This window comes from Pelodiscus sinensis, chromosome 12 (assembly GCF_049634645.1).
Source record: "Pelodiscus sinensis isolate JC-2024 chromosome 12, ASM4963464v1, whole genome shotgun sequence".
NCBI lineage: Eukaryota > Metazoa > Chordata > Testudines > Trionychidae > Pelodiscus > Pelodiscus sinensis.
The window spans coordinates 859,629-885,827 of NC_134722.1; the positions used below are offsets into that span (position 1 = coordinate 859,629).

A 26,199-nucleotide genomic window follows, 5' to 3' on the forward strand; every position below is an offset into this window, starting at 1 on the left:
GTCAAGAAAAAATAAACATGTAATTTTCTTTTTGACATTGCCCTGTTTTCTAACAGTTTGTTTGCTGGGAATCAGCCCTCTTTGTTTTTAAAGAGTGAATCTGTGTCTCTTTTCAAGGGGGCCCCACGGAGCAACTCTCTGCCTGCTCCATCCACAACCTCACTACATGGGCAGTAGAGTGGGGACCCCCAAGAGAAATGCTCCGTTGTCTCTCTGCAATCTCGGCCCTAGATTTTTAGTAGGTATTTTGCTGGAAAAGAACTAAGGGAAAGGTTTCTTACCTAAGGAGAAGTCATCAGAGGCACCTGCTGACTGCTGCGTCCCATCACAGACAGGCTCCCGGTACGGAAGGCGCATTGGGAGAAGAAACTCTTGGGGAATAGCTGGAAACTATTGTAGACTTTTGAAGCCTTCACGTCTCCATGAAGTTCCTGCCCAGCACCGGACTCCAGGTTTGGTTCTAGAGAAGTTCTGCAGGGCTAAGGAAAAGGCATCTCTGCTGCTGACTACAACTGGCCCCTCAGAATCTCTGGAAATGAAAACCAAACAATCCTTATATTTTCTTCTGAAATGAATACAAGAAGTGATTCCATTTCTAGCCACACTCTACCTAAAGCACCAGGCTTCGGTGCCCTCCTCCAGGTGCATATACAACCGCTGAGAGCAACGGGGAGAAGTTACAGGTGAGCAAAACGCCCTAGGCTGCGTTCACCATTCTGACTGAGGTTGGGGTGTTGCTCTTCTTTTTGGAGAAAAGGGGTTTTGGTGGAATAAGGAGAAGTCTGATGAACCCATGAGCTACAGACAACAACTGGGTATCAGACCCAGAACGATGGGTTCTGAAAACCAGATCGACAGCACTTGAGCTGGATAAGAATCACCCTCAGTGGAGAAGAGTGATGAGGGGTTGACCTCTGTGGGCTTCCAGACATTAGGAGCCAGCATGAGTACACACCCTAAGCCAGAGTATAACCCAACATTTGGGAGAGGGAACGCCAGCAGCTGAGAGACCAGCTGGCTGAGCTAGACACCCATCGTGCACAAGGGAGAGGGGCAGCAGGTGAAGAAATGGGTCTGGAAAATGGGTGACAGGAGAGGGATCCCATGAGGATTCCCTGTTGTGTCCCCTTCCTCTGGGGCACCTGGCGTTGGCCACGGTCAGCAGACAGGACACGGGGCAGGACAGACCATTGGTCTGACCCAGTCTGGCCGCTCTCATGTTCTTACGAGGCTGCTCTGCGTTTGGGGGAGAGGCGTAGTGTTGGCCAAAGGCTGTTGAAACCAGAAAAGGTCACAGGGTGGTAGAAGCCTTCAACCCTTTGATCGCTCAGCTGCTCCTGAGATGCCACCGACGCTGCTCGTGTTCCTCTCTAAAAGCAGCAAGAGCAAGGAGAAGCGATTTTCTCTCCGATGCAGCCAGAACGCCCTTTCTCTGCTTTCCGGTGGAGCTCGCTTCACCTACACGCCCGCTGGGGGCAGGGCACTGTCCCAGCTAGTGGCAGAGAACACGGAGTCTCTCCTTCAGCCTTAGCTACCAGCTAGCTGGCTTGCAGTTCACGTGGTGGAGTCTCATGCACTCAGGTCCCAGGTTCGAGTCTGCCTGCCGGTGTGACACTTGCCCCACATTTGGCCCCTCTGCCATCATAGCCTAGCACCATCAGAACGTAAAATCAAACAGGGAAAGGGGGCCAAACCCAGAGGTTTCAAGGGGAGTAAGTGCTGACAGCAAATCCTTGGGATCTGGCCCTAGAAACAGCGAGCCATGGAATGGACAGAACATGCAGAGGCAGAGCACTAGAGATGGGAATCATTAGCACTTGTCCGGTAAAACCTCAAGCTGGTCATGGTTTGCTGCCACTTATAATAATATATGGAGCTATACCTCTCTCATAGAGTTGGAAGGGACCTTGAAAGGTCGTCCAATCTCCTACCATCACAGCAGGACCAAGTACCATGCCTGACAGATTTGCCCCAGATCCCTAAATGGCCCCTTCAAGGATTGAACTCACAACCCTTGGTTGAGCAGGCCAATGTTCAAACCACTGAGCTATCCCTCCCCTGGAAGTGAAGCACCCGGGTAATAAACTCTGCATCCGGATCTCCTGTCCCTTGGCCTGGCACGCTGAGACCACACACAGCATCCCCATTTCCAGCAAAAATCTCTAAACAATGGAGCTGGTGACACCATCTCAGTTAATGGCCCCACCCACGGCTCCAGCCCTTGTTTTACACGGGCCCCCTTTCTCCCTTTTGCTGGCACAGCCTGATTTCCTCCCCTCTTCTGGGGCTCCCACAAACAACTCTCTCTCTCTCGCCCTCCCTGCCTCCAAATCCTGACTCTTTAACATAAGCAGCACTTCTCGTAACCTCAATCACAGCCAGCGAGTTTAAAAAGCCTCGCTCTTTTCCTGGCCCATTCTCTCTCGCACAGAGGGCACAAAGGATTTCCAACTCTCAGCTCACTTGGGGGTCATTCGATATATTTATTAAAGTAGCCATTGTGTCTTGGGGAAAAAATAAATAAAATAAACACATAAATAAATAAACACTTTGCAGACAGCGATGAAAATCCAACAAGATGTGGCCTGTGTCCCTTCCGTCTTTTATTTTTTCTAAGTGCCTTTGCTTAATAAAAGCCATCAAATATCATTGGGAATTATTACTAATTTTTTTAACAACACTGAAGAATTAAAGTAAGAGAGAAGGGGAAGGCACGTGCGAGAGAGAATGAGAGAGAGGTTAAGCTCAAAGGCAGGGAGAGCGAAATGGACCAGATTATACAAAATTAAAAAGCAAATACGAGCAGACAATTTGTGCCGAGTGATTGCAAGCAATTACAGTCCGGCTTTTCTGGAGGGAAAATGGGGGGAGGGGGATATTTCAGCTTAAAAGGAGACTTTATTCATTCCTGATCAGCTTCTCCTACTATTCTCTCTTTTATTCTTGGATATCAATTTAAAAAAAATCAGCCTTCAGATGTTACATGTCGAACCCTGTGAATCCCACCCCTGGGCAGAGACAGAGGATTTCAGCTTCCAATTGGCTCTTTCTATAGCCCTGAAAAACCAATTTTCTCAGAAAGAAAGAAAGAAAGAAAGAAAGAAAGAAAGAAAGAAAGAAAGAAAGAAAGAAAGAAAGAAAGAAAGAAAGAAAGAAGCATTTCTCCTGAAGGAGAGCTACCATTTTACTGTAATTGTCTGCAGAAGGGCTGCTTTGATCTGCAGAATTATTATTATGCTTCAAATGTCTGCCTGTTAATGTCACAGCTGTGCCTTGGCAGGAGCACACCAAGGGAGATCGCAGGCTAACTTAGGGCTTGCCCCAGCTGAGGATCCCTTCTTTCTCCTTCCTCTTTTTGTGGCTCACAGGAAAAACTTTATTTCCCAGGTACTTAGCAAAAGCCCCTAAAGGTGCTGTCCAGTTGGTGCAGAAGGGCTGGAGCTGTCTGCTGCTGTTGATCAACGTGTGGCTAAATCCCACTCTCATCTGAGATACTGAAGTGTTCAGAGTCTGGCTTATACAGCCATTAAGAGAAACAGTGTAAGCTAGTGAGTCTTGTTTGTTAGCCTCATCTGATCAGAGGCTGAGGCAAGGGGAAAGAGGGCTTAATGCTGGCAAAACACAGGGAATTATTCATCCCAGTCCTCTCATTTCAACCCTCAGAGTTAATAGTTATCGCTATGTCTCCATCCTCCACTGTGCTCAAGCACAGGGCGGCTCAGGAGGCAGAGTTCTAGGCACCCCACCCCAATGTATGTACACCCGAAAATTGATCTAAGAGGGCACTGAACTTCCAAAGGGGAACCACCGAATATTCAGCCCACGTTTTCTCCCAGCTCTGTGGCTTGGGTCTGCAGGCAATGGCAGGAACCGAGTCCACCATCCGCTCTAGAGAGACTGTGCCCTCCCATTACTCCTCCACTGAACACGCAGTCAGCAGGGCGGTGTGGAGCACGTTGTTATAACCGAGTTCAAGGCTTGTTATCTGCTCTGGGGGAAGAGTCGGGGCCCAGTGCTGGGGCAGTGAGTTAATGCCCTGCCCTTTCACCTTTCTAGATCCACTTTCAAATCTGACTGTGCTGGCGAGTGAAGTGATGAAGAGAGGAGGCTGTAACCCCCCACAAAACACATCAGCAGGTTGAAACCACAAGGAGAGGGAGAGGTGGTCCGTGGCGGGATAATTCTGAATCTGAGCACAGGAAAATTGTTGTTGGACATGAAGAATTTTCCCCTCAGAGTGAGGGAATGCACTGTCCTTGGAAATAGTCCCCAGGGAAAGTGTCAGAAGACCAACTGCTTGGATCATAGAGTCGTAGAATCATTTTTTAAGCTTGGCTGGACAAAGCCCTGGCTGGGATGCTTGAGTCGGGGTTGGTCCTGCTTTGGGCAGGGGGCTGGACTTGATGACTCCTGAGGTCTCTTCCAGCCCTGGGATTCTATAGAACACTAGAACTGGCAGGGACCTCGAGAGTCATCGAGTCCAGTCCCCTGTGCTCACGGCAGGACCAAGCACTGTCTAGCTCATCCCGGACAGGTGTCTATCCAGTCTGCTCTAAAATCATTTAAAGCTAGGCTGGGCAAAGCCCTGTAGAATACAAGGTGTAGGAACAATTCTGCACTGGGTTGGGGAACTGGTAAACTCAACCTGTTGGATCCCTTATCTCTAATTTCCAGGATTATTAACATACACAAAACACGCTACCCCCATCTCATGTAATTGTCTGGTAGTACTGTGAAAATGAATATATTTAAGTAATAACAATGAAATCATTTGTTTATTTTACTTAGGCATGTAAAGTGCATCTGTTTTCTTCCTATGGAATAAAGCCAGTTCTACAGGATGTCACATAGCCAGTTTTCACAAGACATATTTGCTAATTTAATGAGGCACACGGGGAACACCAGGAATGGGAGCTTGCATTCCTCCTGTTAGAGGGCCAGTCTTATCCTTGACTCAAGAAGTTGAGGGAACTAGCTCTCAGAATTCTGGAATTTTTAAACCATAGACCAAAACCATACATGACAAATGCATCCTCAAATACTTTCACTGAATGGTGCAGTGACATCACAATGAGGCTCACAGAACATAAAAACGGCAAGTCCCACTCACATGACAGTGGTGTGTGCGTGTATGTCGGATTCCCTGCTTCTGGGGAGAAGTGATCCTAGATCTCCTGTCCCTGTTTTGTATTTTATAAATCTAGATTGGTCCATGGAATCTAAGGATGTTCACAAGGTTTCCTTCCTCCCTCCCTTTCTACCTACCTACACTGTGCATGTACATATGCACGCACACACGTGATGAATAGACTACACATGATGGAGCGGTGTAGCAGAAAACTAGCATGAGCATGCGTCCAAGTCACTGTTCCAAGACTGAATGCTGTCCATGTTTCACCACAGAACAGGGCAATATACAGTATATTCCTTCTCTGCCCGGTCTCTTTCAAACATCCCAGACCTCTGCTCAACTAACAGCTGACCTTTGGTTTTTAGAGGAAAGGTTATTTTTCAGAATTGAATTGTCAGAGGAACGTTTCTCTCTTCCATAAGGATGTTGAATTTCCTTCCCAAGTAGCAATGGTCTAAGGAGCAGAATAGACGACATTCTCTCATGATCTGAGTGATTTAAGGCCCAGTATCTCATGATCCACCAGGAGCAGAAAACGGAGGTTTGAGATTTCAAATCTTTCCTATAGATGCAGGACTTGTTCCACAAGGCAGAAGGTCCCAAGAGATCAGCTCTTGACATCACCCCATTATTAGGCATGGAAAACCTACTTTAGTAAAATGTTAAAAATTCTCAATACTACGTAAGTGACGAGGAGTCCTGTGGCACCTTATAGACTAAGGGTATGAAGCCCCGTTACTCCTCAGGAGTCTGAATTAGGGGCTTAGTTTGAACTACCCAGCCCGTGACGCGTGTAGCCGCGGGCAGGGAGTCCGAACTACCAGGCATTTAAAAATGGCGGCGCCTGGGACCATGCAAATAAAGCCCAGGATATTTTAATCCTGGGCTTCATTTGCAAGTTCGAATGACTACATTAGCCGCCCTAGTTCGAACTAGGGTGGCTAGCGTAGACAAACCCTAACAGATTTATTGGAGCATAAGCTTTCATGGGCAAAGACCCACTTTATCACATGCATCTGATGAAGTGGGTCTTTGCCCACGAAAGTTTATGCCCCAATAAATCTGTTAGTCTATAAGGTGCCACAGGCCTCCTTGTCGCTTTTGCAGATTCAGACTAACACGGCTCCCCCTCTGATACTCGATACTACATAGTTATCATCTTCATAGCCCTGTAGAATAAGACTCTTGGTAATGAGAACAATCTGGCTCTACAGGAAAAGATGTACGAAAAACAGTGCCAATAAAAATTCTAAAAACTCTCTAAAAACCTTTCTGAAATAGATTTTTTGTAAAATCTGCAGCATAGACAGAAGACACGTTGGTATGCTGTCATGCAAAGGTTTTATTGGCGCTCATTTGTTAAAGCTGCCTAAGCTACTCACGACTTTGCGACCCACAAGTATCATGGCCACCCCAAACTCTCACCAACAAATCTTTTTTTACCTATCCCTAGAATGAATTCTTTATCTGTCTATAGCTAAAACATATATACCTTTTCACTCAGCAGTATAGCAGGTGGACCAATGAATGCTTCTCACTCTGCTTTCTTTTGGTAGGGAAATATACACGTATTTAATGCAGATAGCAAAAAGTTTGGCACCTACTAGCCAAAAGAGTCCTATTTCCAAGCTGCCGTCTGGAAGGTTAGATTTTAGGGTTGTGAGGCCTCAACCGAGATGTACGATTCTACATGTAAAATAACCCAAATGCTGACAGCACTTGAGCCAATTGCTCTGCAGTGTGGAAAAGTCTGGGTCCTCCTCCTTCCCCCCCCCTCTATTTCCTCCTCTCTGCGCAGCCCCTTGGCTTGCGTGCACAAGCGTGTGGATGTGCGAGGGAGTCAGCAAGCAGCAGCTATCAGGGCTCCAACCCAAACATTTGGCTGGGTTTCTTTTGGGAGCGGGGCAGGGATGAAGGGCCAGAGGAAAGGGACGTTTCAAAGGAGAGACAGCTGGGCAGCCTGTTAAAGCCGAGTATGTCCTAAGAGGAAGGGTGCCACTTTGAGTGTCAGTGTAAAGTGTTTGAAGGCCCTGAGCAATGCAGCCATGTGCTGGAGAGCTAGAGGACCAGGGGTTACGATTTCTGGCTTTTTGATTGGTTTACTGTGTAGACAAATCTAATCAGATTCAAACTGTGCAATAGTAGGGCTGGTCAGGAGAGGACAAATGCACCTTCTCTGGCTTAGTTTTTATATGGCTCACTCATTGCGGTCAGGATGAGCTGGGGAAGCAGGGAACTGTAGCCAGCAACAGGTAAAATGGACAGGTGCCCCTCCAAAAGAAGTACAATCTGTCAGGAAAGAAAGCTCTGGGCCCAGTGCTCTTCAATGATACTGATCCTTTCTTGACACCTACCGTCCTACACGCCAGCTCCTTCGGTTCATCCTTCCCTGTTTGTACAGGGCTACTCAGAAGGTTCAGCCAAGGCAACGTTGAGTCCATCTGGAGTCTGCAGAGCTTTATAATCTCTTTCCATTCGGCCGTGAACCTCACTATGGTACAGAAATTGCATTTGTTTTGTTGGTCAATTATTCCCTGATGCCTGCGACTAGAGGTCAGATGTGCATCCTGATTCGTCCGGACCTGTTTGAGATCTTCGACAGCACTGGCTGCGAGCCTGAACTGACACGGCCGTGTACTCCCACCTGGGTGGACGTGATTGCACTTCAGCAGTTTCTTTGTGTCCTCTCCGACTGAGCCTAGAGGTTGTGTTGGGCATTGACCATCTGCAAGGTTTGAATTCCTAGGTTCCAATGGGGTGTCTCCCAGCAACATGCTTTATGGCCTCAGCAGGGGAGTCACTCTACCCTCCTGCCTCAGTTTCTCCTCCGGGTTAGCCAGGAGATACTTGTGCAGCACACCAAACACGTAAAGCACCATGTAAGTGTTTGTAATTATTGACACAATGATTTGCTCTGGCAGGGCCCTGCAGGTTTGTAATCTCCTCTGTTTCATCACATATGTAAAGCTCCCGCAGGAGAAAGTGAAATGATCTGCATCACAGGGCCTCAGACATAGCTCGGGGTCTTTTTCTGCAAATGTAAGGCTGACCTGGGTTCCTAGGCACTGTCTACATTACTTCAGTGTAGCAAGAGAGGCACCAAAAATCCAGCAAACAATGATCGACAAGGCATTGTTCACTCCTTGGTGGAATTCACAGAGCTACTTATTTGTGATTCACAAAGTCCTGTGTGCCTGGGGTCCTGGTTGGGCACTTGATTGGATACAATGCAGTAGAACTCTCCCCACCATCCAAATTCTGACCACTTGAGCCGCTGAACTAGGCATGTGATGCAGACATTCATGAAGAACAGCCATATTGGGTCAGGCCAAAGGTCCATGTAGCCCAGTTTCCTGTCTGCCAACAGAGGCCAATGCCAGATACCCCAGAGGGAATGAACAGAATAGGCAGTCATCAAGTCACTCCTCACCTGTCACCCATTCCCAGCTTCTCACAAATAGAGGCTAGGGACACCCTCCCTGCCCAGCCTGGCTAATAGGTATTGATGGAATTTACCTCCATGAACTTCCCTAGTACTTTTTTTTTAACCTTGTTAAAGTCTTGGTCTTCACAACATCCTCTAGCAAGGAGTTCCACAGTTTGACTGTGCATTGTGTGAAGAAATACTTCTTTTTGTTTCTTTTAAACCTGCTACCTGTCAATTTCATGTGGTGACCCTCAAAAAGGAACATAATTAACAAGAGGACATTGTAATTATCCTTCTTGTGGTGCAGAAACACTCCACTGACACAAATAGTGGCCAGTTCGCACCTCTCCGGGTGATTGTTTCAGCCTCTCTGCAGCTTCAGGAAGACATTGCTGAGCATTTACACCTGGGACACAAACAAAGGGCCTAAAGCAGTTATTTTATGAGAGCTGAGGGTGTGGTGTAATGATGGCAGATTCCAGAAGAAAGTCCTGAGTTGCTGGACTGCTACTGGCTGGCCCAAACTGACCTCTTGTCTTGGCTCTTTAAGAATCTTCCCCCTCTCCCAGTACTTTTGCAGGAATTGAAATAGGAAGGCATTTATTCTAGCGGTCTTCAGCTCTGAGTGTCTGGCAAGCCCAGGGTATTCTGCATGAGAGTCCTCAGTGGTGATATTTTCCCCAGGTGTTGGAGATAATCTGATTCTGTTGACTTTCAGGGCTCAGTTTCATCAGAGGTTGCCCCACAGGCCATGGGGAAAGTAATGAGCTTTAGGCAGAAATGGTAATATCGGACATGCTGTTACTTTTCCATTTTGCACACAAGCAACAGACACGATGTGTTGGGCACGTCTCCAACGCTCCCTGTAGGTCACGTCTCAAATGTAAATCAACCGTCAGCTGCACAGCCACTGGCTACACGACCGGCGGTGCCACTCTCCAGCCCCCACACGCACAGCCGCACCCCGTCGATTGAAACCCTCCGACAGATGCCGTGCACAGGGCTGTACTGAACAATGACCTTTCTCTTCGCAGAACGCTTGGACGTTCTTCAAATGCATCACACATAAGGCAGGCAAATGGAACAGCCCAAACGCATTGCTCAGGAGGGGGAGGGTACTTTGTGTTTGTCGCTACCACGCGGCGCTCAGAACCACTGGGCACGTTCCGTAAGCAACAGCACGGGGCCAGGTGGTTTCCTAGTCCCCTGGAGAAGCCAGACGTTCAGTGGAGCGCTCTAAGCCACGCCAGAAGCAGGCATGTGAAAACCGCCTCAAACAGGTCACCAGTTAAATGATTTGGTCAACTGGTTAACCACCGGCCGGGCTGGGGCTGCTCCGGCCTGGCCCCACTGTGGTTGTGAGGGGCAGGGATTGCTCTGGCCCTGCCAGCTGGGGGCTGCTCTGGCCTCCCTGGCCTGCAGTGGGCAGAGGGGGCTGCTCCCCCCAGCCAGGCCCTCTAGTTCTCCGGTTACCTAGTAAGCCTGCCGTTCCAGTACCGGTTAACTACTTCCATCCCTACCCAGCGGGGAGTGGTTCATGTAGAGGCTAGGCAGAGCTCGGGAGCATGCCTGCGGCCTCACCCTTCAGAAGGGTGCAACACTCTCGCCTGCCTCACTATCTGGGCTGTGCCGTGGAACCTGTCCCTGGATTTACAGCAGCACTTGTGCCTGGGCCTGACACAGGCCGGGCCAAGCTCTTTCTGCGGGACCAAGGCACACGCAGGCCCATGGGCAGAGCAAACCTTTGTTCCAGCAGCTCCTAAGCAAGCTCGCTCCCTGCCCACCACTTGCTTCATCTCACCCCAGTCCCAGTTTCCTTCTGAGACCCACCAGCTGAAACGATTTCAGTCTTGCTTTCGGAGCCACCCCTTCCACACCTGTATGGCCCCCATGCTCTGTTTTCGGCCCCTGCTTTCTCAAATGGCTGGTCACGCCTTGTTTGCCAGGGCTGTGTCTAGACTGCAGGGTTTTTTCGAAAAAACTTCACCTGCATCTAGACTGCAGCCGCGTTCTTTCGAAATTAAATCGAAAGGACGCGGCTTTTCTTTTGATGGTGGTAATCCTCATTTCACGAGGAATAACACCTTTTTTCAAAAGTGCTCTTTCGAAAAAAGGTGTTCTTGAATGCAAACAGGGCTTTTTCGAAACAGAGCATCCAGACTGCCTGGGTGCTCTCTTTCGAAAAAGCGGCTCACTTTTTCGAAAGAAGAGGTTGCAGTCTAGACGCTTTCTTTCGAAAGAGACTTGTAGTCTAGACGTACCCCAGGGCTTTATTAATTATTATTATGATCATCTTCTTTTGTTCTCTTTCAGCTACTGCAATTGGAGAGGCTGAATTTAGAGCATAAGTCCTAAGGCCAGTTTCTCCTATGAAGTTACCTATTTTATGTCCTATTGTAATGGCTTGGAGTGCAGGAAAGGGATGGCAAACCACAGGGCGAGGAATACACCTGTAGGACAGTGAGTGGCTATGTGAAAGTAGTTGTTATCCACGGAGTTGTATTCGGTACCCTGCCTCAACGCATGACGCTGTGCTAGTCACGCCGACTCCTCCTTCCATAGCACCCATCAGAATCCTTTCTGCATAGACAGTAAAACCCTCTTCATCTAAACCCCTTTAATCCAAACCTCATCTCTGCCTGTCGGCTTGTATCACTTACCTGAATGTTTTGCTGTCCTGACTCTTGTTGGATAAGCTGGGCGTTGAGGGAGTGCGCGTACGGCTCACGCTGCTAGTCACAGGGCTTCTCTGCTCCCAGAAAGCCAGGCTTAAAGATAGCAAAGCTTTTCCCACATTTCCTCTCAAGCAGAGGAGCCCTGGCTGACGTGGATTCTGGGGGTGCGTTTACACTGCACCCGGAGCTTGAAATAAGCGACACAACTTGAGCTATGCAAATTGCGTAGCTTATTTTGAGTCAGTTTCGAAATAGCTTATTTCGTAATGATAACCCGCTATTCCGAAATGTCCTTTACTCCTCATGGCACGAGGTTTAGAGGGACGTCAGAACAGTGACCCTGTTATATTTTGAAGTAACGGGCTTGCTGTGCAGATGCGGGATAGCTATTGCGGGATACCTCGGTTATCCTGAACTAGCGCTGCACTGTAGACGTAGCCTTTGAGGCAGGAATGTTGCTGTCTTTGGGCTCTCCTCTCCCCCGTGTGCCGCTACGTACCCAGCCAGCGCTCAAATACCGAGCAAATAATCCTCCCAGCCTTCTGCTGCAATCGTCTGTCTACTCTGCTCAAGCTCCATCCTTTCTTTCCATCCCCAGCCGGAGGAAGGGGACACAAAGAAAGACGAAGGAAGAGCACACCCTCCTTCCTCCATGGCTCGGTATTTACCGTAACACCTGCTTACGGCCCGCTCTCTCCTTCTTCCTCCCCCAGCCCTAATTAGTGATGCAATCCCACAAAGAGTGAAGTTGCCTGCCACCTCCCCTCACTCACAATGATTTATGTTCAATTTGTACAAATGGAGAAAATGAGATTTCAAATTTCAATGCCATTTCTGCAATGAGGTGATTAAAAGAGAGAGAGGTATTGCGTTCTACTGTATAGACTATTGATCCCCCTGCTATTTGCCTTTGCAATAACCATTAGCTCAGTATTATTTGCAAACCTCTAATGTGAACCTGGAAATGCAATTTACATTTGTGCTTTCCTTATTTGCTTTAACAAAACAACACAAAAGCTTTGGGCCTTTCAAACTATCCATATTGTCAATATAATTACCAGCTCCCCTCCCCAAAATATGTCTATGCAATCCCATCACTTCCGTGTAAATTACCACAGGACTCTAAATATTGTTCAGAACAAAAAGGAGTGAAACTATTAAAAGCCTCTGATCATTTGACAAATTGAATGCAAAACAAATTAAGATAAGCTTGTGTCTTTCCACTTCTGTCATTCCTGGGCCCCCAGCAATCTGGGAACAGTTCAGCACACGCCCTGGAGTGTATCCCAGCAGAGGAAAAGTGTCGACAGGAAGTGTCTGATTGGAACATGCAAGACAAGTGCAAGCACATGCCTCTCTCAATGTTCCATGCTTCTGTTTATCACTAGGGCTATGTCTACACTACAGAGTTTTGTTGGAAAAACGGCCGTTTTACCAACCAAACTCGTGAAGTGTCCACACCCTAAGCACGTTTTTGCGGAAAAAAATCGAAAGGACAGAGGGGTTTTTACGCAATTGGTATTCCTCTTTCTATGAGGAAGAAGCCTTTTTGCAAAGAGCTCTTTCGCAAAAAGGTGTGTGTGATTGGGAAGAGGAGGTTTTGCGCGGAAAGAGGAAAAAGCACAGGTGCCCTGGTGGCCATTCGGTGCATACCAATCAGTGCTTATTTGCGAGAGAATGTCCATGCAGTCTGGACGTTCTCTTTCACAAAAGCCCATCGCTTTTTCGATGCACTTTTGCAGCGTGGACGCACTCTTGCGCAAGAAATTTTTACGGACGAACTCTTCTGAGAAAAGCTTCTTCTGCAAGAAGCCTGCAGTGTAGATGTAGCCTCAGAGAGCTGCCCCGCACAGCCCCCAACTGATGTCCCTTAACAACCAGCACAAAGTGTTCACACATTCCTTGAACACACGCACTCCCCTTGGAAACACACACAGACACACAATTTGTTGGGGACGGCTCTAGAAAAAAAAGAAAGAAGGAGGCGGTAATCAAGAAGTAAAAGGACGGAGCCGTGCCAACGCCATTCAAGTGGCAGTTCCTCTTTCCTCACTGCTTCTGTCCCTGCAAAAACATTAGCCGCTTCTACTGCCTGGCAGACTCCGGACGGACGGACGGACGGACGGACGAAAGAAAGAAAGAAAGAAAGAAAGAAAGAAAGAAAGAAAGAAAGAAAGAAAGAAAGAAAGAAAGAAAGAAAGAAGCTAATGGCCCATAATTGCCATGATAGTGGACTAGGGACCAGGCAGCTGTTTTACATTCCTGGTATGTATAGTATGCAAATATCTACAAAGGGCCGACACAGTTACTCTATTGTGGATCCTGAGGGTAACCAAATTAGCCTTTGGCAGCCATGGTAATTGGGAGGTGCTGCTCCCATTAGGAGTCCTGCAAATTATGAAGAAAAATGGACCGAGGGCTTTGTCACAAATAATAATGCCGAGAAGAAAAGAACAGGCAGCCGTCTTTTCTTTGCTTTTCTTTCTTTTCCTCCCACCCCCACTTTTTTTTTATTTCTAGATTGTGCTGTTAATACCTTTCTGTTTAGTAATAAGAAAACAGGCTTCAGTTCCCTGCTGAACCGCTCTTCAGCTTTCCTGGCAGTATTACATGTTGGGGAGTAGAAAATACGGGCCCCCAGCAGCAATCCCAGCTCCCCAGAGCACAAGCCGTATGGTCAGACCCTGCACTAGGTCAGGCAACTCTGTCATGTCACGTAGCGGCTTGGGCCAAAGTCAGACACCCGTTTTTACTTTGGCTCTTTGTGTGAAACACCCCAGTGCACTGCCTGTCCAGCTGCATCGCCCAGTGAAAGGTTTTATTTCGTCCTTCTTGCCTGGGTCCCGTTAGGGTGCGCTGACATGTCCCTGCAGGGAGTCTCTCACAAGTCCTAGCTCCCCACTTTCCAACCTGCACCCGGAGGCTGTGAAGCCGCCAGAAACAGACGAAGCCTTAGTCCATAGCCTCCCTCTGAGACTGTATCCTTCTGGGTCCCCAGGAGCTTTCATTGCTGGGTTCCCGGATGGACTCATGGAGATCGGAGGGGACACTGAGCCAGGGTAGTGGGTGGGGGGAGGGGACAGTCGTTGGCCCCTGGACAAGGTGGGGGGATGGCTCTGTGTGCCTGGAAGGGGCAGAGCTTCGGGCAGAAGGGGAGGGGCTAGGGATAGCCAGCCCTCAGTGCTTTGTGGACCATGCTGTGCCCCCTCCTCCAGCCAGCCTTTAGCGCTGCCCAGAACATGGTGGCTATTTAAAGCCATGTCAGCTGCCCCTCACCAAGGCTCTTGCGTAAATTAAATTGTCATAGGATAAGAGGGAAGGTCCTTTCTTGGATTGAGAACTGGTTAAAAGGCAGGAAACAAAGGGTAGGAATAAATGGTATATTTTCAGATTGGAGAGGGGTAACTAGTGGTGTACCTCAAGGGTCAATCCTGGGACCAATCCTGTTCAACTTATTCATAAATGATCTGGAGAAAGGGGTAAGCAGTGAGGTGGTAAAGTTTGCAGATGATACCAAACTGTTTAGGATAGTCAAGACAGAAGCAGACTGTGAGGGACTCCAAGAAGAGCTCACCAAACTGAGCAATTGGGCAACAAAATGGCAAATGAAATTTAATGTGGATAAGTGTAAAGTAATGCACATCGGGAAAAATAACCCCAACTATACGTACAGTATGATGGGGGCTAATTTGGCTACGACAAATCAGGAAAGAGATCTTGGAGTTATCGTGGATAGTTCTCTGAAAACTTCCACACTGTGTGCAGCGGTGGTCAAAAGGCAAATAGGATGCTAGGAATTATTAAGAAAGGGATAGAAAATAAGACCCAGAATATCTTACGGCCCCTGTATAAAACTATGGTACGCCCACAACTTGAATTCTGTGTACAGACGTGGTCTCCTCACCTTAAAAAAGATATTTTGGCCTTGGAAAGGGTTCAGAAAAGAGCAATTAAAATGATAAGGGGTTTGGAACAGGCCCCATATGAAAAGAGGTTAAAACGACTGGGACTTTTCAGTTTAGAAAAGAGGAGACTGAGGGGGGATATGATAGAGGTCTATAAAATCATGAGTGGTGTGGAAAAAGCGAATAAAGAAAAGTTATTTATTAGTTCCCATAATAGAAGAACTAGAGGACACCAAATGAAATGAATGGGTAGCAGGTTTAAAACTAATAAAAGAAAGTTCTTCTTCACACAGCGTGTCGTCAACCTGTGGAACTCCTTGCCAGAGGAGGCTGTGAAGGCTAGGACTCTAAGGGTATGTCTACACTACCCTCCTATTTCGAAATAGGAGGATAATGTAGGCATACCGCAATTGCAAATGAAGCCCGGGATTTGAATTTCCCGGTCTTCATTTGCATAAGCCGGGCGCCGCCATTTTTAAATCCCGGCTGGTTCGAACCCCGTGCCGCATGGCTACACGCGGCACGAACTAGGTAGTTTGAACTAGGCTTCCTAGTTCGAACTACAGTTACTCCTCATTCTGCGGTCCACCTTCTCTGGGGCACCTGGTGCTGGCCACTGTCGGCAGACAGGCTACTAGGCTAGATGGACCTTTGGTCTGAACCAGTATGGCCGTTCTTATGTTCTCTCTTGTAAGCGGGCCTGCACTGAGCTGACATCAGGTCTCTGTGTAGCAGTGGTTCTCAGCCTTCCACTGTGGGCAGCATATGAAGCGGGCTGCAGCCCCACGGTACATAGACTCCCTATATGGCCCGGGGCACCACTGCTGTGTATTGACACGGGTAAGGATAGACAGCTCACTAGCCACAAACTTGCCAAGTGCTGCAAGCACAGTGCCTTCCTCCCCCCACAAGTTTCGGGGCGTCACAGTGCTCAGGGACCTGCTGATGGAATTCCGATGTTCATTCCCCGTGCAGCTCCCCCCCACAGCATTACCAACTTGCCTACACCCTGAGGTGCAAGACCCTTCACAGCCCGCTCCAAAGCTCATCTCCAGCCAGCTCTGAGCCTTCCCAGGGCCTGGTTCCAGAAAATAATTAAAATGAAGCCAGGAGCCCAGCGGGAACTTGTTCTCTGCCAGCCCGATCGACAGTCTGAGGAAGACGTGACATATGGACAAGTTGAGACTTTTCTGAGGGGGAGCTCGCTTGTTCCCCAGGTGATCTGACCCCAGTGTACACGAACATGCCTTCACCCCGGCCTGGAGCCTGACAGGGGGTGTCAATGCCAGAAAGGCACAAAGGGGCCTTAATGATATCAAAATCAGGCCACGCGACGGCAGAGCTGTGGTAACAATTACAACAACTTGAACTCAAGGGTACACAGGAATTCAAACCAGCCTGCATAGGACACACTGGGTCTCCTAGAGCACACTGGTATTTTACTTCTTCAGACTTACACTCGCTCTCCCTCTTAAAACCACTGCAGCAAATGCCTTAGCCCCCCATCTTTATTTTTTCATGGTTTCCCCTCAGGGCCTCTTTAACCAGTGCGCAGAGGAGTCACTTCCTGGGTAGGTGCAGTTGGCACGCCTGCAAGTGTACTTAAACTTTGCGTCTGATCAAGTTATATGTATTGGATCTGAAACCAGTTAGTCAATTCTTTCAGGTCCCTAAGTGGCGATTTGTGGTAATGTCTACATCAATACTAACAGAGCGGTCTGCTGGCTGGTTTACGTAAAGCAAATGCCTAGCAGGACGGAGGGGCTGCCTCCCAGGGTTCTCTCAGCTAATGGAGATGTGGCAGGAAAAAAACCCAGACACTGCAGAAGTGCTGCTTTTAAAGGGACTGTATTTTAGACAAACATCCAACAAACTGGAGATGACAGGCAGGCACTTCCCAGACCCACTCTCTTCCTCCTAGCCCCACCCCCGGACAAAAGACTTCCGGTGCCTTCCGACACAAACCTCCACTCTGACACTCCAGCCCTGCTCCCGCTTCAGCCTAACAGCCATTAAGGGGAAACAGCCAGAGTCTCACGTTTGCTATCACCTCGTGCCCAGAGAAGAGGAAAGGTGACAAATAATGCTTTGGTTAAATATAGCTAAATGTTGCCAAAAAAGGCTAATGGTTCAAAACAAACCAAGACATTGAGTGCTAACCACGAACAAAGGGAGGAAATGGCTGAAGTTATCACACACTTTTAATAAAGGAATAAAAGCACAGTTCAAAATAAAAAAATACGACAAAGGTTAGACATAAAAACAACACTTAAAAATGCTGGACAAGCCAGCTGCAGAAACAGCCTCACCCTAGTCCCTGTGAGCCCCTTGTACCTACTCCTTGTTCTTTCAGATTTTTCTTCTTGGTCTTAACTAGACTGTCAGCACTTCAGGACATGGGCTGCCTCTGTCTATGAGAACAAATTGGGTCTGGTTTTGACTTGGGCTTTTTGGGTGCTACTGTATTATTCATACAAACAAATACATTGTTATGCAAATAAGCTCCACAAGGTAAGGACTTTCATTGTGTTAAATTTCATTGCTGGGTTCCTGTAATGGGGCTAGGCCCGAAGGCCAAAAGGGCCATAGAAAAGTCCTCCAGAGGGCTAGAGTGGCAGGGAGGAAACCAACCAATTGGGGATAAGAGGGAATATATAAGAGGAGCTGCAGGACTAGAGGCCCCTCAGTTGCAGCCCAACCCTGGAAGGGAGAAAGACAGGGGTGGCTGCCTGGCAGAACCAAGGACAGCTCAGAGTGGGGAGCTGTTCAGGTCACTGTCTCCAGGAGGGGAAGCCGTGGAGGCAGCACCCTCTTTCAGAGAGAGGCAAGAAACAGAGAGACTGGACCTGACTCAGAGAGACACTCTGCAGAGGATGGGCTCCTGGACAGGGTTTGAGATTGCACAAGGAGTGTGACTCAGCTGGAGGGCTGAGTAACCGTAAGGCTTTTAAGACAGACAGAGTGCAGGAACCCGCATTCGGCCAAACGGGGGCGCTCATGTGAGGTGAGTGCCAACCCCGTTACCATTCCATACACACCTATGGTGCCAGAGAAAATTCTACCCAGGTCTCCAGTCACACACCATGTTCATGAAGAGCACTGTACTTCTAGAACTGCGCTGCTTAAGAGAATTAATGGCTGACAAGAAATAACAAGCCAGAGGAATGTACAGAAATTTGGTTGGGCTGTGGTAGTCCTTTGGATTACATGGCCTCAGTGTTCCTATGGGCTGAGGAGAGAAAGGGTCAGTCAGTTGGGGGTTACGCTGGTCTGGTGAGGTATGCATAGATGAGCATGGCCCGAACAGCTTCTATCACCGTTACAGGCTGCAGTGTCTGTGAGTGAAATCCCAGTCCCATTCAATGGCAAAACTCCAAGTCCTGTGCTGAATTAATACTTGTGTGTTGTCCACATGTTCCCTGCTAGTGTACTAGACTTTCACCCCATCTCTCTCTCTTTCTCTCTGGAAGATCCAGATGTTTCACAGCACCGTCAGCTCGGAAAATTAAAGAGATTTTAAAACAAAGTGCAGAAATCCAGTAGCCAAGCGTAGGAAGAATACTCAGCCTTCGCGCCCAATAAATAAACTTCTGAGCAGATTTTTCATGTACTACAAGAGAACATGAAGTATCCTTAAAGTCTAGGGTGTGTATCGAACACAACAGCAGGCTTCATGGCTGAGATTCGTCATGTACTTCATGCTTAAATTCAATGGCAGCTTTCAGAATATCAGAGGAGTCGCTAAATAGCACGTCCCCTAAGCAGCAAAGTTCCTGGATCCGGTGCCCTAGACACATCCTCTTGAGAGCCCACCACTTGCAAGCCTCTGCCATGGATATGCCCTCTGCCTCAAAAGTGATCTCTGATCAACTCCCCCAGCTTGGGTGGCATGACCCCGGCGGGCCTTGTTTCTGAGAAATGCAGATACTGTTGAGAACTGTGAGCAGGATCCCACATTCCTTGGGCACAAAAACTCCCACCCATCAGAATCAAAAGAGGGAAATAAGGGGTGCACCAGAAACTCCAACACTGCAGTGTTACTCGTGAACATACCAGCTTCTCAAAATGGCTCCTAAGCCTCCAAGATCCCACGGAAGCAGGCGAGAGGTGCTGGAACCGCCACTAGATAGCTACAGGAGATTTAATTGATAGACCTACTGACAGTGATTTGTTTTTGAAGAGCTATGTTAGGGTCTTTTATTAATTATTTGTTTTATAATTGTTCATCATCATCTCTCTTTGTGCGTGCTGCCGGCATTTCGCATACAGTTGATGGAAACTTTCCATAAACATGATGGCACAAAGAAAAGGCATGACAGATTAGTTTAGAATTTGTAGACTATTGTACACTGAGCACACATCACTGATTTATGAAACTCTGCTAGTCTATAAATTTCAAGCTACAGCACTGCATCCATAACTTGCTGAACAGCTGGAGAGAGAGGCCTGACTTGTAGTCTCCATCCACCCGCGAACAGCTTCAGTCCTTCATATTTTTCAGCCATTTATTGTTGTGTTTATTAACTGGTACAACTGGCAACTTGTATCTACTTGCTTGGAAGAGGGTGGCATGAAACTGGAAATGCAATGTCCAGACTTTCAGCTAATTCACACACCCTTCACCCCAGAGGTTCTCTGGAATAGGCAGCCCTGGAGAGAGGAGAAGAGATCGCTGAACATCCAGCATTTTACGTGGCTTCGCTGAATTTCAAAACAGTCTGAGTGGAGGCTGCTGAAGTTCAGTGCAACAACATTTCACACAAAAACTAGGCAAAGAGGCCCTGTAAAGTGCAAGAGGCATGATATGAATGTCTGCACAGACTGAGAATGGGAGGGGGTTCTTCTACATTGCTTACAATTTGAAATGTTAATATCTAATGTCTGTATAACAACAATGATGCTTCTGCTAACTCAAAAGGAACCTGTGAGTTCCAAATGGATCTAGCTCTGGGATCTGGGCCCCAGATCTGCCATCTGATCTATGCTGGTCAGAGTCTTGCCCCCTGGTGGAGCCTGGTAGGTTTCCAGGTGAGAGCCAAGGTCCCTCTCTCGCGGTTCAGATCAGAGTGAAGGGCGAGGGCTGAGAGTAGCAGGAATCAACCTCATCTATTTATCATATCAACCTCATCTTGCAGGAGGCATAAGGGATCTGTCGAAAAAGGCTTTCTTTCTCGACAGATCCCCCTCTAGACTGCCGCTTTTTGCCAACAAATAGCCGAGTCGGCAAAACGTGGTGGCCATTTTTATACAAATTAGGCGTGGGATATTTAAATCCCTTCCTCATTTGCAATGTCAACCTGCCCAATCTGCATCCCTCTGCCGACAGAGGGATGCAGTCTAGACATACCCTAAGGTGCCACAGGACTACTTGTTGTTTGTATAATTACAGACTAACCTCTCTCTGGGTATGTCTACACTACCCCTATAGTTTGAACTAGGGGGGGTAATGTAGTCATATGGAGTTGCAAATGAAGCCCGGGATTTGAATTTCCCGGGCTTCATTTGCATGATGCCGGCCGGCGCTATTTTTAAATGCCGGCTAGTTCGGACCCCGTGCCGCGCGGCTACACACGGCACAGACTAACTAGTTCGGATTAGGCTTCCTATTCTGATCTAGCTGTACACCTCGTTCCATACAGCTAGTTCGGAATAGGAAGCCTAATCCGAACTAGCTAGTCTGTGCTGCGTGTAGCCACACGGCACGGGGTCCGAACTAGCCAGCATTTAAAAATGGCGCCGGCCGGCATCATGCAAATGAAGCCCGGGAAATTCAAATCCCGGGCTTCATTTGCAACTCCGTATGACTACATTATCCCCCCTAGTTCGAACTAGGGGGGTAGTATAGACATACCCTCCCTCTCTGAGCCCAAAAGAAGGTTGCAAAGGTACTTGTTCGGGATACACATCAGTCCCTGTTGTGTAAATGACACTTGGATTTTATGCTGTCTTAAAAGGGAGTAGGCGGTGATGTGTTTGGTTTTGCTCAGGTTTTACATCATGTGTGTTCTGTTTGGCTCTTTCCTTTTAGAGCCAGTAACAGATGACTGAGGGGAGGTCATTGAATTGTATGAGGATACTTGTCTATTTCACACTAGGGAACAGACACTTTTCTCCTAGATATTTTGGGTTTGCCCAGGTCATATCTCATTTTTATGGCATAAATATAAAGTCAGACTCACAGACACACCAGGTGCGTGTCTATCCATAGCTAGCAACTTCTATGTGTTACATTTATGCAAACTCAATACATGGGGCTAATAGCCAGATGGCAGAGCTATGTGGCAAACGGCATTTGTCATGCACCGCCGACTGTGTCATCTGCACCCTGCCCACTCTCCCAAGCTTCACTGCAACATGTTCTAACACCACCTCCAAGGAGCTTCAGAAGTTGACATTAAACCCTCATGTGTACACACACGCACGCACACACACACACACACTCGTAAAACTGCCAAAGAATATTCCCTCCTAAAAAGACTGGCACGAAAAAGCTAAAAAGACTGGGACTTTTCAGCTTAGAAAAGAAGAGACTAAGGGCGGATAGCATAGAGGTCTATAAAATCATGACAGGCATGGAGAAAGTGAATAAGGAAAAGTGATTTACTTGTTCCCATAACATAAGAACTAGGGGTCTCCAAATGAAATTAATAGGCAGCAGGTTTAAAACAAACAAAAGGAAGCTTTTCTTCATGCAGCGCATAGTCAACCTGTGGAACTCCTTGCCAGAGGATGTTGTGAAGGCCAGGACTTCAACAGGGTTAAAAAAAGAGCTAGATAGTCATGGAGGTTAGGTCCATCAATGGTCAGGATAGGTAGGAATGATGTCTGTAGCCCCTGTTTGTCAGGGGTTGGGAATGGGTGACAGGGGTGGGATCGCTTGATGAGTCCCTGTTCTATTCATTCCCTCTGGGGGCACCTGGAATTGGCCACTGTTGGGAGAATGGATACTGGGTTAGATGGCCCCTTGGCCTGACCCAATCTGGCCGTTGTTCTGTTCTCCTACCAGCATGTATGGACTTTCCTACCAAAACTGCTGTCACTTGATGTTCTGGATGGGAAGATTCTGTCCAGTGCCAGTGAAGGTCAGGAAAGGTGTCTCCTTCCCCTCATGGCTGGGAACTGGAGAGTTTGTCCAATGGAAAGAGGAAAGTTGCCTTACCGATGGCCACCATATTTGCACTGCAGCACAGGCAGGCCGAGGCGACATTTGAGCAGATATTTTTTTACAAACCGAAGACTGGTTTTAGGTAATGTTTAAAGGCAGTTGAAATAGAATCGTTTTAATGTCTCTCTCCCTCAGTTGGACCCCGGGGTATTCAGACAATGAGGTATATTGGTAGAAGGATAGAGGGACATGTAGCAGTACATGAAAGCACACCAACCAGCCCTTACACATTTCCAGAATGGGTTTCCTGTACAGCATGTGCAGAGACGAGGCATGTGAGGGTATGACATGCGATCACAGTTCAAACCTTTGTATCATACATCACAAATGGGAACATTGTGCTAGTCTAGTGTGGTCTCTGGTACAACACCAGCACAGAAACCACCAGTGTAGTTCCATCATAACAGTATGCGGCCTACAGATTTGCTCAGTCCTATCAACACGATGCAGCCCATGCTGAGAGATACATGGCATAACCTATGTGAACAGCCAAAAAGGTCACTTTACACAGAGACCATTCATATAGGTCAGTTATATAGAAGATAAGAGATATTATGGAGCAAAAATATCCACATAATGTAAAATCCAATCCCCAAATCCATCTTGATAGGTTTCATCTAGGTGAGGAAAAGTAGAGGCCGGTAATGACACATATGACTTTTTAAAAAGGTAAAATGAGAGCAAAGACTGGATATAAACTATACCCTGGATCTAACTGAACTAAGACACCAGCTTTATTTACTGCAGAAATATTTACTGGACACTTGTACTGTGTCAAACCTGAAACTTCCCATTATGAAACATTTAGACAGTTTAAAGTTGGTTCTCTCCTTTTTGGGGATGCCTTTGTGAGTGTCTAGATTTATAACTATCAGTTGATAATCAAACCAATACTGGGAATGAAACTGACAATCAGAGAAAACATCTAAATTAAACAGAATTGGAGTCTCTTTCGAAGAATCCTTTAAATGAAAGAATTCCGTTGAAGACTCCATGGCTGTTACTGAGAACACCTCAGAGCAAGAATCAAACCGTGAACAAAATGGAAAATCTCAGAGAGATCTCAACATTAATTAGAAAAATTAAAAGAAATCTGAAAGAAAAACTGCTCTGGAATGGAAGTTCATTCAGCTGATGAGCTGCTACCTTAGGGAGAACCATCTTGCCTTATGTCCTCCTGTGTTTGGCATGATGGGACACTTCATAAAAAAGCAACTCGCTCTCAACTGAGTCAAAATGACTCATTACAGCTGAAGAAAATTCTAAATTCTTTCTCTGGGTTACAGGAAATAGCATTAGGGTTTTTTCTGCACAATAAACTATTTGTTTACTTTGATAAACTGTGCCTTCCGGACATACTAGGTTATCTCTGTGCGCTGGTTTTCCACCAGCCATTGAAGTCAGAAAAGAAGGTTGAGAAAATAGCAATAGAAGCCCTGTCAACGGTTCCTATAGCGCACGTGTGCACGCGCGCGTGCGTGCACACACACACACACACACACACACACACACACACACACACACACAGAGCATCAGAATTCCGAGCACAGACACAGATTGGTTCCTTGTGGGCTAGTTTTAGCTGTACTGGTGTCAGGACATTAGAGAGACAAGGAGAGGCAGAAGTTGGTCCAATATTACCTCCCCCACCTTGTCATTCTGATTGGCTGTCAAGGCCAAATATGCCCCACGTGCATTTCAGATGTTTACTTCCTCTGGTAACCAAACCATCCCACGACCCTACAGACCATATGTTTCTAAGGAAGTACTCGATTTTCAAGGAGTTAACGTTACTCGTCCTTTGGTATCTTGCCTCATAACACCACCTAGGAGTTACAACAGCCATCCATAAATGCGTTGCCTCCTATATTCTGCCTGCAGTAAGGTTTTCTATACCATCTCCCTGGCATGGAAGCATGGATTCATTTTGTGCAGTGCTGTTTGGCAATCCCAAGTACACATGGTCATGGGTAGACCGGAGCAAGTCTGCGTCAATGCAGTCACATGTATGCACAAAGCCTTTTATTTATCTGTGATGCTTACTTCAGAGTCCCCAGAGAGCAGGGTTCTGCCGCCACAGAGGGGCAGACATCCAGCCTCCCTGTTCCCTGAGGCAAAACCACGGCAAGTTTCACCACAAGGCACTCTCTTTACCCACAGAAGGAAGGGCAGGGTTTTCCCCACAAGAGAGGGCTGTTTACACTTCATGGGGAGGAGCAACACCAGATGTGTCAAACAGAAAGTATTGTAGTTAAAAATGAAGAGCAAACGAGTTCAACTCTAGAAAGAATGCTGAGCGCTCGAGAGTGCTTTGAAATGTCAGTCTTGCAAAAATAGCAGCTTCTTTCTGAATGTCAATGGCGTGAAGAATGCAGCTATTAGAAAGGACACGCCACTCCTACTGTATGCACAATTTGGACAGCCGAGCTGGGCCAACTCCAGGTGAAATCTCTAGTGTTGGTTAATGACGGTCTCAAACCTACTTACATCCATCTGCTTTGATCAGAGACGTGGTAATGTGGGTGAGAAAATGGAAAAGCCAGGAGTGTTCCCCAGAGACCAACAGGGAGGTTTGCTGTCTCACAGAAAGGGCGGCTGGGACCAACCACACTCACAGATCAGTGTTCAAACCTGTGCTGATGCAACCAACTTTGGCTCTTTCAAAGTCTCAGTCCTTCCAGCTGCCACTCAACACCCAGGTCAGAATGAGTCAAAACAACTTGACTGATATTCTTTGACAAACCGCAGTGAGCAAGATCAGAGCGAAAACTCTGCCGAGACCTTAACAGCCTCTCCGCGGCCTTGTGTGCTTTAAATCTGAAGGAACCACACTGAAGACAATTAACAAGTGATACATACAAACTCCCTGTCCCTGACTTAGGAAAACTAAAACCACCGGTCTGCCCGCCTTGCCCTCCAAATGATTCTGTCCCCTGAACTCCAGTCATCAAAGCAGAAGCCAAATAAGAAATACTAACAAAAGGTTAATGAATAAACAAGCAGAAATTGAAGGATTTGGGCTACAGACGCCTCATGACCAGACTTCAGGAGTTCCTCCCTCCTTTGAAAACCTTTCCATCTTGGAAAAAGTGTCTCTTTAATCCAAGTTAATATTTCTCTCTCTGTCGCTGAGCACAGGGGTGGAGGCAAGGGAGCCAGTACTACAGAAATCACGGCAGCTCTTTGAACACGAAAACAGAGCTGCATCTTGTCTGATTTTTGCTCTCACAAAGTCTGCCTGGCACCGAAAAGGCAGGTCGCCCCGATCCCCGGAACCAAACCAAGAGCAAGTGGCGTGTTCACAGTGCAAAGCATGGCACAGAGAGAGAGAGAGAGAGAGAGAGAGAAAGAGAGAGAGAGGAGGAATTAGAGAGGGAAAATAAATGAGATACACAGGGGATCTGGGCCAAATGAAGACAAAGCAATGCACTTAACCCACCTGGAGAGCAAAACAGGGCATCAAGTCTGTGTTAGCCAATCAGCGGGGGTTTGCGACAGGGAGGAAAATCCGCATGGGTTCATTTGGCCGAAGAGTGTTTCACAAACCCTACAGTGCTGCTATGAAAGCTCTCAGAATCTTCCCACGTTCCCTGTCATGCCGTGGAGATTGGCTGCTGGAGTGCTGGTGGGGAGGGGGGGGACTGGCTGGTGGTTTGGTGGGGGTTGGGGGGATTCGCTGGGTGGGGAGGGTTGGTCAGAATTTTTTTTGTAGCTGCATATACTGAATGAAGAAAACACTTTATTCCTTTTGGGTCATGTGAGAGAGCCACTGGCAAATATAATAATATACGAGGCAGCAGAATATATGGGGGGGGGGGGGGGGGAGAGAGAGAGAGAGAGAGAGAGAGAGAAGCAAAAGGCTTTCTATTATTCGGGACACCGGTGATGCACACTGA

General features: G+C 47.4%; 1 protein-coding gene across 3 annotated transcripts in view; it reads right to left on the reverse strand.

Annotated features, from left to right (window-relative positions):
* Positions 1-26,199, reverse strand: part of ZFHX3 (zinc finger homeobox 3) — a 1,230,042-nt gene that overhangs the window by 557,383 nt on the left and 646,460 nt on the right. For all 3 annotated transcript variants that reach the window (XM_075939761.1, XM_075939759.1, XM_075939760.1), the window contains one exon: positions 282-529. The gene's annotated coding sequence lies outside the window, so the exon portion shown is untranslated. The remainder of the gene's footprint in view (positions 1-281; positions 530-26,199) is intronic.